The sequence below is a fragment of the Stenella coeruleoalba genome (genome assembly GCF_951394435.1).
Source record: "Stenella coeruleoalba genome assembly, chromosome: 3".
Lineage (NCBI taxonomy): Eukaryota > Metazoa > Chordata > Mammalia > Artiodactyla > Delphinidae > Stenella > Stenella coeruleoalba.
Genome location: NC_137148.1, coordinates 61,909,469 through 61,927,144, shown reverse-complemented (window position 1 = coordinate 61,927,144; position 17,676 = coordinate 61,909,469). Strand labels below are relative to the sequence as shown.

Genomic DNA, 17,676 nt, shown 5'->3' with positions numbered 1-17,676 from the left:
GCTTGTGTTTCTTTATTTATTTTCATTTTGGATGATCTGTCCCTTGTGAAAGTGGGGTGTTAAAGTCCCCTACTATGAATGTGTTACTGTCGATTTTCCCTTTTATGGCTGTTAGTATTTGCCTTATGTATTGAGGTGCTCCTATGTTGGGTGCATAAATATTTACAGTTGTTATATATCTTCTTCTTGGATTGATCCCTTGATCATTACATGTCTCTTGTAATTTTTTTGTCTTTGTAATAGTCTCCTTTGTCTCTTGTAATAGTCTTTATTTTAAAGTCCATTTTGTCTGATATTAGAATTGCTACTCCAGCTTTCTTTTGGTTTCCATTTGCATGGAATATCTTTTTCCATCCCCTCATTTTCGGTCTCTATGTGTCTCTAGGTCTGAAGTGGGTCTCTTGTAGACAGCATATGTACAGGTCTTGTTTTTGTATCCATACAGCCAATCTATGTCTTTTGGTTGGAGCATTTAATCCATTTACATTTAAGGTAATTATCGGTATGTATGTTCCTATTCCCATTTTCCCAGGGGCCACTCCTCATCGCGGTGCGCAGGGCTCTCATTGTCGCGGCCTCTCTTGTTGCGGAGCACAGGCTCCAGATGCGCAGGGTCAGTAGTTGTGGCACACGGGCCTAGTTGCTCCACAGCATGTGGGATATTCCCCGACCAGGGCTCAATCCCGTGTCCCCTGCATTGGCAGGCAGATTCCCAACCACTTCACCACCAGGGAAGGCCTATTCCCACTATTTTATCTTCCAGGTCACTTATCCGTTCTTCTGCCTCAGTTATTCTGCTATTGATCCCTTCTAGAGAATTTTTAATTTCATTTATTGTGTTGTTCATCACTGTTTGTTTGCTCTTTAGTTCTTCTAGGTCCTTTTTAAACGTTTCTTGTATTTTCTGTATTCTATGTCCAAGATTTTGGATCATATCTACCATCATTTTTCTGAATTCTTTTTCAGGTAGACTGCCTATTTCCTCTTCATTTCTTAGGTCTGGTGGGTTTTCTCCTTGCTCCTTCATCTGCTGTGTGTTTTTCTGTCTTCTCATTTTGCTTAACTTAGTGTGTTTGGGGTCTCCGTTTCGCAGGCTGCAGGTTTGTAGTTCCCATTGTTTTTGGTGTCTGTCCCCAGTGGCTAAGGTTGGTTCAGTGGGTTGTGTAGGCTTCCTGGTGGAGGGGACTAGTGCCTGTGTTCTGGTGGATGAGGCTGGATCTTGTCTTTCTGGTGGGTAGGTCCACATCTGGTGGTGTGTTTGGGGTGTCTGTGGCCTTATTATGATTTTAGGCAGCCTCTCTGCTAATGGATGGGGTTGTGTTCCTGTCTTGCTAGTTGTTTGGCATAGGGTGGCCAGCACTGTAGCTTGCTGGTCGTTGAGTGAAGCTGGGTGTTGGCCTTGAGATGGAGACTTCTGGGAGTTTTTCGCCGTTTGATATTACGTGGAGCTGGGAGGTCTCTTGTGGACCAGTGTCCTGAACTTGGCTCCCCCAGCTCAGAGGCACAGCCCTGACGCCTGGCTGGAGCACCAAGAGCCTTTCATCCTCACGGCTCAGAATAAAAGGGAAAAAAGAAAGAAAGAAAGAAAGAAGGTAAAATAAAGTAAAATAAAATAAAGTTATTAAAATAAAACATTAAAAAATAATTATTAAAAAATAAAATAAAATAAAAATTAAAAAATAAAAAAACAAAAACGGACAGACAGAACCCTAAGACAAATGGTAAAAACAAAGCTGTACAGGCAAAATCACACCCAGAAGCATACACATACACACTCACAAAAAGAGAAAAAGGGGAAAAATATATATCTTTGCTCCCAAAGTCTACCTCCTGAATTTGGGATGATTCATTGTCTATTCAGGTATTCCACAGATGCAGGTACATCAAGTTGATTGTGGAGATTTAATCCGCTGCTCCTGAGGCTGCTGGGAGAGATTTCCCTTTCTCTTCTTTGTTCGCACAACTGCCGGGGTTCAGCTTTGGATTTGGACCCGCCTCTGCGTGTAGGTCACCTCAGGGTGTCTGTTCTTCACTCAGACAGGACGGGGTTAAAGGAGCCGCTGATTCAGGGGCTCTGGCTCACTCAGGCCTGGGGGAGGGAGGGGTACGTATGCGGGGCGAGCCTGCGGTGGCAGAGGCCTGCGTGACGTTGCACCATCCTGAGGTGTGCCATGTGTTTTCCCGGGGAAGTTGTCCCTGGATCACAGGACCCTGGCAGTGGCTGGTTGCAGAGGTTCCTGGGAGGGGAGGTGTGGATAGTGACCTGTGCTTGCACACAGGCTTCTTAGTGGCCGCAGCAGCAGCCTTAGCGTCTCCTGCCCGTCTCTGGGGTCTGCGCTTATAGCCGCGGCTCGCGCCCGTCTCTGGAGCTCCTTTAAGGGGCGCTATTAATCTCCTCTCCTGGTGCACCAGGAAACAGAGAGGCAAGTAAAAGTCTCTTGGGTCTTCGGCAGCTCCAGACCTTTTCCTGGACTCCCTCCCGGCTTGCTGTGGTGCACTAGCCCCCTTCAGGCTGTGTTCACGCAGCCAACCCCAGTCCTCTCCCTTGGATCCGACCAAAGTCCGAGCCTCAGCTCCCAACCCCCGCCCATCCTAGCAGGTTACCAGACAAGCCTCTCTGGCTGGTGGGTGCTGGTCAGTACTGATCCTCTGTGTGGGAATCTCTCTACTTTGCCCTCCGCACCCCTGTTGCTGCACTCTCCTCTGTGGTTCCGAAGCTCCCCCCCCCCCCCACCGCCACCTGCAGTCTCCCCCTGCGAAGGGGCTTCCTAGTGTTTGGAAGCCTTTCCTCCTTCACAGCTCCCTCCCACTGGTGCAGGTCCCATCCCTATTCTTTTGTCTCTGTTTTTTCTTTTTTCTTTTGCCCTAACCAGGTACATGGGGAGCTTCTTGCCTTTTGGGAGGTCTGAGGTCTTCTGCCAGCATTCAGTAGGTGTTCTGTAGGAGCTGTTCCACATGTAGATGTATTTCTGATGTATTTGTGGAGAGGAAGGTGATCTCTGCATCTTACTCTTCCGCCATCTTGAAGCTCCCAGCCCAAAGCAATCTTGAGAAAGAAAAACTGAGTTGGAGGAATCAAGCTCCCCAACTTCAAACTATACCACAAAGCTACAGTAATCAAGACAGTATGGTACTGGCACAAAAACAAAACTATAGATCAATGGTAAAGGATAGAATGCCCAGAGAAAAGCCTGTGCACATCTGGGCACCTAATTTATGACAGAGGAGGCAAGAACATACAATGGAGCAATGACAGCCTCTTCAGTAAGTGGTGCTGGGAAAACTGGACAGCTACATATAGAAGAATTAAATTAGAACACTACCTAAGACCATACACAAAAATAAACTCCAGTGGATTAAAGATGTAAATGTAAGACCAGACACTGTAAAATTCTTAGAGGAAAACATAGGAAAAACACTCTTTGACATAAACCACAGCAAGATCTTTTTTGACCCACATCCTAGAGTAACAGAAATAAAAACAAAAATGAACAAATGGGACTTAATTAAACTTAAAAGCTTTTGCACAACAAAAGAAACCATGAACAAGATGGAAAGACAACCCTTAGAATGGGAGAAAATATTTGCAAATGAAACAACAGACAAAGGATTAATCTCCAAAATATACAGACAGCTCATGGAGCTCAATATAATAAAAAACAGACAGTCCAGTTGAAAAATGGGCAGGATACCTAAATAGACATTTCACCAAGGAAGACATACAGATGGCCAAGAGGCACATGAAAAGATGCTCAACATCACTAATTATTAGAGAAATGCAAATTAAAACTACAGTGAGGTATCACCTCACGCCAGTCAGAATAGCCATTATCAAAAAATCTAGAAACAGTAAATGCTGGAATGGGTGTGGTAAAAGGGGACCCTCTTACACTGTTTGTGGGAATGTAAATTGATACACCCACTATGGAAAACAGTATGGAACTTCCTTAAAACATTAAAAATAGAACTACCATATAACCCAACAATCCCACTACTGGGCATATACCCTGAGAAAACCATAATTGAAAAGAGACATGCACCACAGTGTTCATTGCAGCACTATTTACAACAGCCAGGACATGGAACCAACCTAAATGTCCATTGACCGATGAATGGGTAAAGAAGATGTGGCACATATATACAATGGAATATTAATCAGCCATAAAAAGAAACGAAATTGAGTTATTTGTAGTGAGGTAGATGGACCTAGAGTCTGATACAGAGTGAAGTAAGTCAGAAAGAGAAAAACAAATACCATATGCTAACATATATATGGAATAAAAAAAAATGGTACTGATGAACCTAGTTGCAGGGCAGGGAGAAAGAGGTAGACAAAGAGAATGGACTTGATGACATGGGGTGGGAGGGCAAAGCTGGGGCGAAGTGAGACTAGTGTCGACATATACACACTACCAAATGTAAAATAGTTGGCTGGTGGGAAGCAGCAGCATAGCACAGGGAGATCAGCTCGGTGCTTTGCGATGACCTAGAGGGGTGGGATAGGGAGGATGGGAGGGAGGCTCGAGGGAGGGGATATGGGGACATGTGTATGCATATGGCTGATTCGCTTTGTTGTGCAACAGAAACTAACAAGGTATTGTGAAGCAAATATACTCCAATAAAGATCTGTTAAAAAAAAAAAAATGCCTCAGTGAGCAAATAGAGGCTACCCTCACCTGATCTCCTTTTCCCCCTGGGTTTCTTGGCCAAGATGTTATCATCTACCCATACATGTATTCATCAACTGATACTAAGAACTCAGTCTGTCTCAGGTGCTAGTCCAGATATTAGGGGTCCACACAGCACAGACTCAAGCACACTCAAGGCCTTGCCTTAATGGAGCTTACACTCGAGTGGACAGACAAGTGACTCTGAAAAAAATCTGTATCTGTACCTATATATCTAGATATGTCTATAACTGCCCATTCATCCATTTGTATGGATGGCTGTCAGGCAGTGGTGAGAGCTTGGAGAAATAAAGCTGGGTGAGAATGGCAGACAGTGCTGGAGACTGAGGATGTATGCTGTGCTCTTCAGCTCGGGCGGTGAGGGAAGGAGGTGACATTCGTACAGGGACTTGAATGAAGTGAGAGGATAAGCCGTATGAATATCTGTGATCTGGAGAAGGTCTCTGTTCCTAGTCAGGGACTTAGTCATGGCCATTTTGTGATGTTGCCGGAGCCACAGTTCGTAAATGTTAGCTAGCAGATGGATGGATGTACTTGGACCTGGGAGTCAACCAAGCAAATAATTCTTACGCAGTGTGCTGGGAGTGACAGAGCCGTGCTCAGAAGTCTGCATGGGCTCAGAGAAGAGAGGGCTGGGAAGAGGTCAAAGGCAAGAGCGAGTTTAGAGAAGGCTTCGCGGAAGATGACACTTGAGTTGGTCTTGAACAGAGTTCCACGTATGGAATTGGGGAAGATATAGAGGCAAACGGGCAGATTTGGAGGACACAGCATCAGATTTGGGGTCAAAGCGGGCCACGAAAGAGAGGCGCATAGCCCCATGACTTGTCATGGGGAGTGGTCAACAAACCCAGGACAGGTGAGCTAAGGTCAGGTGTGTTCTAAGAGGATGCATTCATTAATCTGACCTTGAATGCTGTCCTTGGGGAAGAAAAAAAATGGGAGAAAGAATCTTGGGTTTTCCCCTTTTCTCCCCTTCCCAGGTGCCCCCTTGAGAGCGTTCCTTCCCCCACATCCCCCTTATCCTGCGTCCTTTTCTGATTTTAAAGACCACTTCGGCAAGGTTCCTGTTCTGAGAGCTGTTGCAGAAGTCTCTGCCATCTTGGCTGGAGTTTTGAGAAAGAACTCCACTGTGTGGTGCCACGGGGAAGGGACCTGGTTGTGATGCCTGAAAGCTTGAGGGAGAGAGGACGGGGCTCGGCCTTTGCTTCTGACCCAGGGTGAGGCTGTCTTGGTGCGGGGGTGGGCAGGAAGGACAGGCTGTGGCTCTCCTAAATGAGGGGTGTGGGCTCTGAGGTCACCCTTGGTCTGGGTGCTCATTGGGAATGGGACGAATGAGCAGCGGGGACTGTGCAGAAAAGCTCTGGCATCTTCCACGTGCAGCTTTGGCATTATTTTGGTTTTAGTGTGTTTGCCTTCATTTTCTCTAATTTATCAGAACAGGTTTCCTCCACCTCCCACTTTAAGTTTTACGTGGAAGGCTTTATAAATGCAGTGATTCTGCAATAAGATTTCTGTCGTGTATAATAGCTTTTTAAAAAAAAATTTATTTATTTTTGGCTGTGTCGGGTCTTCGTTGCTGCACATGGGCTTTCTCTAGTTGCGGCGAGCGGGGGCTACTCTTCGTTGCGGTGTGTGGGCTTCTCATTGCAGTGGCTTCTCTTGTTGCAGAGCATAGGCTCTAGGTGCACAGGCTTCAGTAGTTGTGGCATTCAGGCTCAGTAGTTGTGGCTCATGGGCTTTAGAGCGCAGGCTCAGTAGTTGTGGCTCATGGGCTTTAGAGCGCAGGCTCCGTAGTTGTGGCTCACGGGCTTAGTTGCTCCGCGGCACGTGGGATCTTCCCGGACCAGGGATCGAACCCATGCCCCCTGCATTGGCAGGCGGATTCTTAACCACTGCGCCACCAGGGAAGCCCCATGTATAATAATTTTTATTCTTTAATACTAAGTCATTGTATTCCTTTGTGGTGTGCACATTCCTCTGCTTAGTTAAGCAGAGCTGTCCCAGGAGATGTCAGGAAATTTCAGTACCCACCTCCTTCTCTCCTTCCTTAGAGTGCAGCAGCTGTGCTCCCCTTTTCCTTGTGGGGTGGTGGTTGTAGTACAGGCCTCATTACAGGACTCCACCGCCGAGGAGTATTAGGATTTATTTTTATTGATAAATTATACTGTACATTACTATGTGAGATTTAGTGCCAGCTAAGAATATTTTATTAAAGGTTCACGTACCCTTGGTTTTGTGGTGATGCAGATTTTTACACATTTCTTGAAATTTTTTTTTTCCTGAAAGTGAGGAGCGTTTGAAGTGATTTTATTCCTCCGGCCTTCATTCGGAGGGTGTCCTCACGCGTGCCCCGGTGACACTGGCCTTCTGGGCTCTCTCTGGTGTAAGTGAAGATCCTCTTCATTGTCTCTGTGCCACCAAAATCCTGTTACCTGCTCACTCATGTCAAAGGTTTAGCAAAGCTCAAAGCCTTTGATTATGAAGACTGAAGCTTAAGGTACACGTACCAGCAGTGACCCACAGGCGTTGTGGTGTAAGCAAAGGCCGCAGCCCTTCCCGCGGTAGGGGTCTTGGGGGCGCAGCGCAGGGGCATCCCGGCAGAGAATTGCTAACAACACACGAGAGGGAGTACTTTCCTGGAAAGTAGCAAGGAATGCCTTGTTCGTTTTGGTCTCCCCGGCAGATATTTTTTGACTGGGAGTAGATAAAATAATGGACAGATAAATGCTTTTATGTATATGTAAGATAACGAAAAGGGTAAATATTTAAACTGGGGAAGCTGGGCTTCCTAAAGCAAGCTATCCATTTTACCACTAGAGCTACCTTGCTTAGAGGCCGACTCTCCCTTTCTCTGATTTCTTGCCTGTGTTTTCAGGAAATTGCAAATCCTTTAAAGGAAAGGCATTTCCACAATGGTGAGTTGGCCTGTCCTGATGGTGTAACAGCCCTGCCCCTCAATGAGCTTCACCTCTGTGAAGGCGATGCCATGTGAGGGTCTTCAGGAAGCATTCCATAGGTCAGACAGGCTGATCCCTGGACTTCAAGGGGTTTATCATTGACGGCCAGCCCGGGAGCAGGGTCTCTAGTTGCTGTATATATGCCTTGGCCTGTGTGAGTCTGAATTACCCTTTGGTAATTGGTTTGGAAATCTTTTTAATGAGTAGACGTTCTTTATTTCGAGTTTTAATCTTGGCATCTGTTTTTCAGAAACACTGGTCTGTTATTACTTAAAGTTTATTCCCAGATTTGGAATGCAGACTGCTAAGAAATGTCAAACAGAAAGGGCTTGTCAGCACTTACAGTCCAAGTTCCTCACGGGGCCGCCTGTTTGCCTGGCATGTGCCCCGGCTGTGCTGTGCTCACCTGCCCTCCTGTGACAACCTGGATCTGTCAAATCTCAAATGACCTGTTCTTGAACAAGTGGTTGTTGGGAGTATTGGATGAGGTTTACCCATTGCCAGTGCCTGATGACATTCACAACTGTTTCTCTCTTGCAAAATGATCACATATCTATACTCAAGTTTAAAAAACAAGCAAGAATATTAAGAGTAGTTGTTGGGCTTCCCTGGTGGCGCAGCAGTTGAGAGTCCGCCTGCCGATGCAGGGGACATGGGTTCGTGCCCCGGTCTGGGAAGATCCCACATGCCGCGGAGTGGCTGGGCCCGTGAACCATGGCCGCTGGGCCTGCGCGTCCGGAGCCTGTGCTCCGCAACGGGAGAGACCACGACAGTGAGAGGCCTGCGTACCGCAAAAAAAAAAAAAGAGTAGTTGTCATCCGGAGGAAGGTTTCTCAGAATTACTTAAAGAGCTCTTTATTTTTTATTTATTTATTTGTTTGTTTGCTTATTTATTTAAAAAAATTTTTTGGGCTGCGTTGGGTCTTCGTAGTAGCACGTGGGCTTTCTCTCTAGTTGCAGTGAGCGGGGGCTACTCTTCGTGGCAGTGCATGGGCTTCTCACTGCGGTGGCTTCTCTTGTTGCAGAGCACAGGCTCTAGGCATGCAGGCTCAGTAGTTGTGGTGTACGGGCTCAGTAGTTGTGGCAAGTAGGCTCAGTAGTTGTGGCTCACGGGGTCGAGAGCGCAGTCTCAGTAGTTGTGGTGCATGGGCTTAGTTGCTCCGTGGCATGTGGGATCTTCCCCGGACCAGGGCTCTAACCCAGGTTCCCTGCATTGACAGGCGGATTCTTAACCACTGCGCCACCAGGAAGTCCCTAAAAAGCTCTTTAATTGTGCACACTCGCTCCATTAGCCTCCTCCATCACCTGTATTCTAAGGATACTCCAGGACAGAAGACATTATGCACCGACTTGAGGACTCTCCTGCGAGGACAGCATAACCACCACCCCGTGCTCTTTCCATGCCTGCTGAGTCACCCTTCACCTCTGGTGTTTTCTCCTCATTCTGGAATTCCTGCTGTCATCTTGGCTTGATGATTTTCTCATTCCTATCAACCCAGTATTTCTCTCTTTCCCATATTGTGCCTTTTCTATCTGTGGCAAATTTTCCTAATGTGATCACCCATTCGTTTACATGATAAACATTCATGAAACATCTGCCCTGTGCCTTGCGCTGTCCAAATGCAGGAGATAAGATCCAAGTAGGCTATTCTGTGGTACGCAGATACTTAAAAACTTCCCCTTTAACAGATTCATGTTGATGTGGGGAGTTTTGAATTGAGTCATTTCTCCTTCCTTACGAGTGAAAGGAAGTCTCTGTGATGAACATTCGGCTTGTAGTCTATGAGGTCTTTGGAAACTTGAACTTCAGTCATTCCCTGTGTGGCTGAGTGGCAGGGCAGGCATTGTAGAGGTTCAAGTTCCCAGGATTTCACATGAGTTATCACAGTCCAGCCTTTGGCAATCTGCCACCCTCTACTTGGTAGACAGGTTCGTGAAATTTGACGCTCTTACGTCTTTCCTGGAAAATCTTGTAAGGTTCAGCAGTCCTTCAGTGGCTGACCCATTTCTGTTAAACTCCTGTTGTCAGACCCAAGGTTATCCCGGACCTATTGTTAGAATAGTCAGTGCATTCCATTGACTTTTTTTTTTTTTTTTTAACTCCCAGCATAGGCTTTGAGTGACAATTTATACTTTACATGCAGAAATGAGACACTGCTCTTTTTTCTTTCTTTCTTTTTTTGGCTGCATTGGGTCTTCTTTGCTACGTGCAGGCTTTCTCTAGTTGTGGTGAGTGGGGGCTACCCTTCATTGCGGTGCACGGGCTTCTCATTGCAGTGACTTCTCTCTTCTTGCGGAGCACAGGCTCTAGGGGTGCAGGCTTCAGCAGTTGTGGCGCATGGGCTTAGTTGCTCCATGGCACGTGGGATCTTCCCGGACCAGGGATCGAACCCATGTCCCCAGCATTGGCAGGCAGATTCTTAACCACTGCGCCACCAGGGAAGTCCCGGGACACTGCTCTTTGTGTATATTATGCTGCCACTAACTCCCCTTAAAATGTGAACCAACTGCCTCAAGCATTTATTGTATCAACATAGCAGTAAAGTAGGATTTGGACAATTATTCCTTTAGTGGACACATGTAAGTGAGAGAAGTGTCTCTACCAAAATATATAGAGTACTTCTTAGTGAGGTAGAAGGGGTGGTTTGTGACAGTAGTAGGGCTCTTACCATATTTTGCTTTCAGCTCATCTCCTTTGGTATTCGCTTCCATGCTTCACATCTTTGGGACCCATCATTGCCCCTGTCCTTGATGAATAAGTATGGTCTTGGTTGTTGCAATATTGCCTAGTTGGAAACACCCTGGACTTGGGAGTTAGAAGTCCTGGGTTGGAGCCCAGATTATAGCATTTACTGTGTGATTCAATTTAAGTTGTTCAAATTCCTAGTCTGTAAAATGGGAATAATAAATGATGTCTGTTCCCACCCCCACTCCAGCTACCTTCCACTCCTAGTGTTGATCAAATGAGAAAATGAATTTCAAAGTGTCATGTAACTTACACAGTGCTCTGCCATGGGACCCCCCCATCCTTACCAAATATGGGCTTTGTGAACTACCCCAGGGTTCATGAAATGCCTCTTTCTGTTACAGGACGGCTATTGAGACTTTCCCCTTCTACGGGCCTCTGTGATCACAAGCAGCTGCCTCTTCACCCACCCAGAGGCAGCCTGGACCTCTGTGGGACAGCTGTTTATGATGACATTCTTTCTTCAGTTAAGCTGAAATCTAGCCTCCTAACTTCAAGATAACTTACACTTCTTGGTTCTAGTTTTACAGAGTAACAAGAAACAGTTCAAATCAGTGCATGTCAAGTTATAGAAATTTATAACTGAGAAAGGGGTCTTAAACTCAGCTTCCTGTTTTTGGCAATTCAATTCAATAAATAAGAGCTGGGGCCTGTCACGTGGGTGCTGTGCTCCGGCACTAAAGGCAGCTATTGTTTCTCCTCCTGATCTCCGGAAGTGGAACCAAAGGGCAGGGAACCAAATGGGGATGAATGGGAAGCAAAAACTTTTTAACTCCTTAATATGCAAAAATGTGGTGGTTTGAATTTTTTTAAGAATCCTTGCTAGAAGAAATAGTACCTGTGTTTATTGGGCTCAGCAGACTACTAATGTACAAATGAACATATTTACAAAATAGAAATAGAGTCAAAGATGTAGAAAACAAACTTATGGTTTGTTTTACCAAGAGGGGAAGGGAGGGAGGGATAAATTGGGAGTTTGTGATTGACATATACACACTATTATATATAAAATAGATAACTAATAGGAATCTACTGGGGACTTCCAGTGGTTTAAGACTTCACCTTCCAAGTAGGTGGTGCGGGTTTGATCCCTGGTCGGGGAGCTAAGATCCCACGTGCCTCCCTGCCAGAAAAACAAAACATAAAACAGAAGCAATATTGTAACAAATTCAATAAAAACTTAAAAAATGGTCCACATCAAAAAAATCTTTAAAAAAAAAAGAAAAGAATCTACTGTATAGCACAGGGAAGTCAATACTCCGTAATGACCTATGTGGGAAAGGAATCTGAAAAAAAGTGGATATGTATATGTATAACTGATTCACTTTGCTGTACAGCAGAAACTAACACAACATTGTAAGTGGACTATACTCCAATAAAAATGAATTTTAAAAAATCTACAAAAATGAAGACAAAAGATGATAAATAAGAAACACGGATATTTCTTTTTTTTTTTTTTTGTGGTACGCGGGCCTCTCACTGTTGTGGCCTCTCCCGTTGCGGAGCACAGGCTCCGGACGCGCAGGCTCAGCATCCATGGCTCACGGGCCCAGCCGCTCCGCGGCATGTGGGATCTTCCCAGACCGGGGCACGAACCCACGTCCCCTGCATCGGCAGGCAGACCCTCAACCACTGCGCCACCAGGGAAGCCCAAGAAACACAGATATTTCTAATTTTTATAAGCTGCCATGTGTTTAACAACCTGTAAATGAAAAACATATTTTCACATAGAGAAATGGGAAAATGGTGATATGGCAGCATGCTAATGCCTTTGTGAGTGCTGCACTTCCAGCGCAGGGGGTGTGGGTTTGATACCTGGTCTGGGAGCCAAGATCTAAGATCCCACATGCCTGTCAGCCAAAAAACCAAAACATAGAACAGAAACAGTATTGTAACAAATACAATAAAGACTTTAAAAATGGTCCACATCAAAAAAAAAAAAAATCTTTAACAACACTGTAAAGCAACTGTACTCCAATAAAAATTAATTACAAAATAATAAAATAAATGGGTATATTTAGTACCTACTTCAGGGTTTTTGTGAGAAATAAATGAGTTAATTTCCATGAAGTACATAGAACAGTGCCTGACAGTTAATGCCTAATACATTAACTATTTTTTATGAACTTTTGAGGACTGTGAGATTTGACATATTTTTAGTCTACTGGATTTTTTTGAAATAGCATTAAAAAATTAAAAACTGTAACACCCTATTTACCAACCATATCCAATAACAGAATTGGCATGGTTCATCTTTCTGATCACTTTGGTGGTTTCACAAGATGGGACTTGGCTGTCAGAAAAGCTTTATCATGATACTGAAAACTTACTCCCAGATAACATACTTCTTTGGACCTTAGACCAAATTTATGTATTCTAGGAGGTGCTTTTTTTTGGCAGTATGAGTTTGAAGAACTTTAGGGGGGAGTCAGGATTCAACCCTGCCTTCTCTGTTGTTAGGGTCTCGATATCTGCCTTAACTGTCTAGAACTTTTGCTTGCCTTGTATGTAACAAAAGAGATTTTTTTTAAATGTTATCTTTGATTTGGAGGTGTGCTAATTCAAGTATTTTTGTGACCCATTTAGCTTTTAGAGGTAATGAAACATTGATCAAGAACTTCATTTATAACAGACCAATTCATAATAATCCTAGTGGCTTATTTCACAGAAGCTGTTTCCAGATAAAAATACTGATCATGACTTCCCATGATGTTTCCTGAAAGGGTAAAATTAAACTGTGGGAAATTCTTGGAATTTAACTAGTAATTAACTTACAAAGAACCTTTAAAAAAAAATCATAACTCCCCCAAGCTATTATATAACAAAGGACCTTAGGAGTTCAGAATTCTTTTATGTATGTATTTTTTCTTAACTGAAACCCAATGAGCATTGTCCAGTATCTTCGAGTTTGTAACTGAACTAAAATGATTTCTTTAGATAGAGGAGCCTTTGAGTCCAGTATTGGCTTTTAAACCTCAGGTCCAGTCTGGATTTATACTGATGCTGCACATGTTAACCTAGTTATCTGGATGTAAGTTTACTCACGTACTGTATTATGTTACAATCCTAAATGGCATGATTAGGCTCAACGTTTTTAAACATGCAGAAAGCACAATTTAATTTTATCTGCTAGTCAGTTTCCTTTCCAGACTTTTACTTTAAGGAATGTCAGATTTCTATTTGGGGAGGTGATGAATAGACTACATAGAGTGAAAGGAGTGCTTTCAAGGGGCCACATGGCAGAGTGAAAAGAGCATGATTTGGAAACCCTGGATCTGTGTGATACTGGGGAAGTTTCTCTGCTTCTTTAAAAATCTGCTTCCTGGGCTTCCCTGGTGGCGCAGTGGTTGAGAGTCCGCCTGCCGATGCAGGGGACACGGGTTCGTGCCCCGGTCTAGGAAGATCCCACATGCCACGGAGTGGCTGGGCCCGTGAGCCATGGCTACTGAGCCTGCGCGTCTGGAGCCTGTGCTCCACAACGGGAGAGACCACAACAGTGAGAGGCCCGAATACCGCAAAAAAAAAAAAAAAAAAAAAAAAAATCTGCTTCCTCATATGTTAATGGACATAGTCTCTTTCTGGAAAGGTTATAATCTGATGCCACACAGTCCTAGGTGCACAATAAATTCCCAACAAATGGCAACTGTGATATTTTATATAAGAAATTTGTTCCATTTATGTTTAATATTTCAAAGTAGTGCTGAAAGACATTTTGGTCTATTTTGTGACCGTATTAAATAGCCTTATAATTTTAAAAGGTTATCTAAAGACTTTGAGAACACCAAAAGGAATACTTGATTTTGGAATAAACTAACTAGACACTAGAAACTAAACTAAACTAAAGAAATTCTTCTTCTCGATTCCTCTGTTTACTATGTGAGGGTTTTAATGACCATTTCCCCATTTCTCCAATTTTTGACATCCTTATGAATTTAGCTTTAAAAAAAGTTAACAGAATAACTGAAAAAGGATATAAAGTGCTGCCAGGATGGATTCCTCATTCACAATTTTATATTTCATTCCATAATTCATTTTTGGATTATTTGAGCTTTTTATGTTTGTTCATAAAGTGCCCTCAAGGTCACAGGTTGTGTTTTCAAGTTGATCCCCTTGTGAGGGGAAAGGAAAGCATGTCGTAAGGTGCGTGTTCACGGGCTGCACCTTCCTCCCTGCTCTCTCTTATTTTTTTCTGGTTCATCAGTGGTTTGGACTTTGGGTTAGTACATCAGTGTTCCCGGGAAGGGGTGGCTACATTTTAATGCAAGCTGAACTTACATGCAACCTGGGGGCCAATATTTGAAACATCACATATTTTTCTTTCTTTTTTTTTTTTTTCTTGCGGTACACGGGCCTCTCACTGTTGCAGCCTCTCCCGCTATGGAACACAGGCTCCGGACGCGCAGCCTGAGCGGCCATGGCTCACGGGCCCAGCCGCTCCGCGGCATGTGGGATCCTCCCTGACCGGGGCACGAACCCGTGTCCCTGGCATCGGCAGGCGGACTCTCAACCACTGCGCCACCAGGGAAGCCCGAAACACCACATATTTTAATGAGACATAAAATTGTATGGTAAGCCTTCCTTGTGTGTTTAAAAGAAAAAAAAAAAGTAATGTTTTGTTCAATTTGTTTCTCCAGGTGGCATTTTTCTGAAGTTGTTCATTGAGACTTCCCAGCATTCCTGCAGATATAATAGGTGAGTCAATGAAATCAGATACCCTTACTACCAGTGATTCTCTGGAAACCCTTTCGAGGTGGGTGGCAACTTACTTCTTGAAAGAGATGCAGTGTTCCAAACTTTGGGGCCCTGAATGATAAACACTAGTTTTTTTGTTTTTGTTTTTGGCTAGAAATACCACTTTGATGAACGTACACAAATGTTGTAAAGGACCCTGTAAAGTTTCACTAATGATACTAAGTTTAATGCTGTAAATTCCATACCTTCAGTTCTGACATGGTTTGTTCTGTCACCATTTACAAACAAGTTTAAGACCTCTTTATAATGGGTACAGCTGGCTTTAAGTTGTCTTTCCTTTTGAGCTTCTCTGGGGATCATTCACCCTTTGTTATCATTTCTCTCTGAAAGGGGAAGTAGAGATGGCCCAATTTTAGTTTCTGATGACAGCACGGGTAGAGGAATTGCCTAAATAAAAATGGAAAACAGTTGACTAATAGGTGATTTATGATTAACTCTATAGATTTGAATTTATAAAGGTCACTTTGGGGAATATTAGTAACAGAAATAGGGGCTGAGTAACCTCCTACAGTGTGCATTCAAGGAAATCAAAGTGGAAAGTTAAGTAACTGTCCCCAAAGACTTTGATCCAGCTCTGCTTCTCAAGAGGGAGAGGCCTGTCCAACCTGGTCCCGTAGGGGCCTTGCTCTTGTCACGAACTTGAGGGTGGGGCTCAGGCCAAGGGAACCAGTGCATGGTGTGTACTTGGGACTGACCGACACCCCGTCCAGGAGGGTCTGCCACGTGCAGGGGATTTGAAGAGTATTTTCACAGATACCACCTCCTTTGTGGAAAGGTGATCTTGTTTACGGATTCTGGGGAAGGAAAAATTGCTCTTATGTCGTGAATTGAACTATTGATTTTTCAAATGTTTTTAAATTGTCCTAACAACTGCTGGTTGGGTTAGGTGAGGAAGCTTGGCTTGTTTTTTTAAATGGGAACTGTAAGCACTTACGAGTTATGAAATTATTTGAGCAAAGTTCCTGCTCATGGGAAAGCCGAGGCTGACCTAAGACAGGTGGGTATCCTGTTGGCACTTTATCCAACTGATCATCTTTAAATATCTGCTCCATGCTTATATAGTGGGGGTGGGAGAAACCGATTGTCTGTTAATAAAGAGTATTAATAAAAAATACATACCTTTCCCTGAACATTGAAAATAAAGGATTTATTACTTTTGATTTTCTGAGCCAGGTGTTCATAAACCTGTTTAAAATTTGGCTAATAATAACAATCTGCCGTGCGCTGTTCAGATCCAGAATTCCAGAGACCTGCCAGCCAGGTGATAATTGGGGCTGCTGGTGAGGCCTGCTTTTGCTCATACAGTTCTAGGAGGGGAATATTCTCAACCGAGACAGGCTTGTGCTGGTGAGGGGTGTTTCTTTCCACTCAGAGGCACTGTCTGCTTGAGTGAAAACAGGTCTGATTGCCATTTTGCCTGTTATGTAATGAGTCGAGTGCACCCCCGAGTTAAGGGGCTCCATGTTTCCAGTGTATTCCAATGATGATTTAGTCCCCCTTTGTGAGTTGTCACCCTGGATCAGTTCCAGGCTGGCCTGTTTAATCCAGCTCTGGGGAAAAGCCAATTCCATCTGCCAGTGCCTTCAGCAGCTAAGTCGTGTTTGCCCTTGAAATCCCTGTCTCTGAAGATTTAACCAGATAAAACCAACCTGCTCTGTATCGCTTTTGGTTTTTGTTTTTTGAATTGTGAATTCATCCCAGGTAAATACAATAAAACTTTACCAAATCAGAAGACATAAGAAGAGCCACTCTGATTAACAGCATCTAAATTATGAAGAAATCTGATCCTACCTTCTGCTGTACATGGTCGCTCATGTTATATCAACTTGGTAGAAGGTTTCTCTTGAGCAGAGAGAGTCACTGCAGTTTGGGGAGAGTCTTATCATCAGGAGGCCCTAGGCCGAGGCTCCACCTCGGCCGGACGCAGACCTGGGTTGGAATTCCAGCTGTGGTGCAAGCTGGCTGTGTGACTAAAGGCAGCCTTCCTTACCTGATGGAACTCTCATCTCTTTATATGTGGATACTACTTCCTTCCAGAGTGGTTTGGAAGAGTGAACAAGGCATGATGGCAGCATGCGTGGTACATAGTAGACGACAGGTACGCCCTGCCTGGCTCTTGACCCCAGGCATCTTAGAAAAGGCATTGGACACGAGGTGGAGTGACTGCTCTGCTGGGTAGCTCCTGTGTCTCCCTGGTAAAGTACAAGGCGATTCCTGCTCTGTCCTGCCCCACCTACTCCGTGAGAATTGTGAGGAGCCTTTGAAAAGTAGGAACTTAGGGTGTGTGGTTAGAATCAGAGGGCTTCTATGGCAGGCTTTTTTTTCTTTCTTCTTCTTTTTTTTTTTTTTTTTTGTGGTACGCGGGCCTCTCACCGCTGTGGCCTCTCCCGCTGCGGAGCACAGGCTCCGGACGCGCAGGCTCAGCAGCCATGGCTCACGGGCCCAGCCGCTCCGCAGCACGTGAGATCCTCCCGGACCGGGGCACGAACCCGTGTCCCTTGCATCGGCAGGCAGACTCTCAACCACTGCGCCA

At 44.5% G+C, this 17,676-nt stretch overlaps 1 protein-coding gene across 3 annotated transcripts in view; it reads left to right on the top strand.

Annotated features, from left to right (window-relative positions):
• The window catches only part of LHFPL2 (LHFPL tetraspan subfamily member 2), a 187,388-nt gene that overhangs the window by 85,320 nt on the left and 84,392 nt on the right, over positions 1-17,676 (top strand). For all 3 annotated transcript variants that reach the window (XM_079918345.1, XM_079918347.1, XM_079918346.1), the window contains one exon: positions 15,026-15,083. The gene's annotated coding sequence lies outside the window, so the exon portion shown is untranslated. The remainder of the gene's footprint in view (positions 1-15,025; positions 15,084-17,676) is intronic.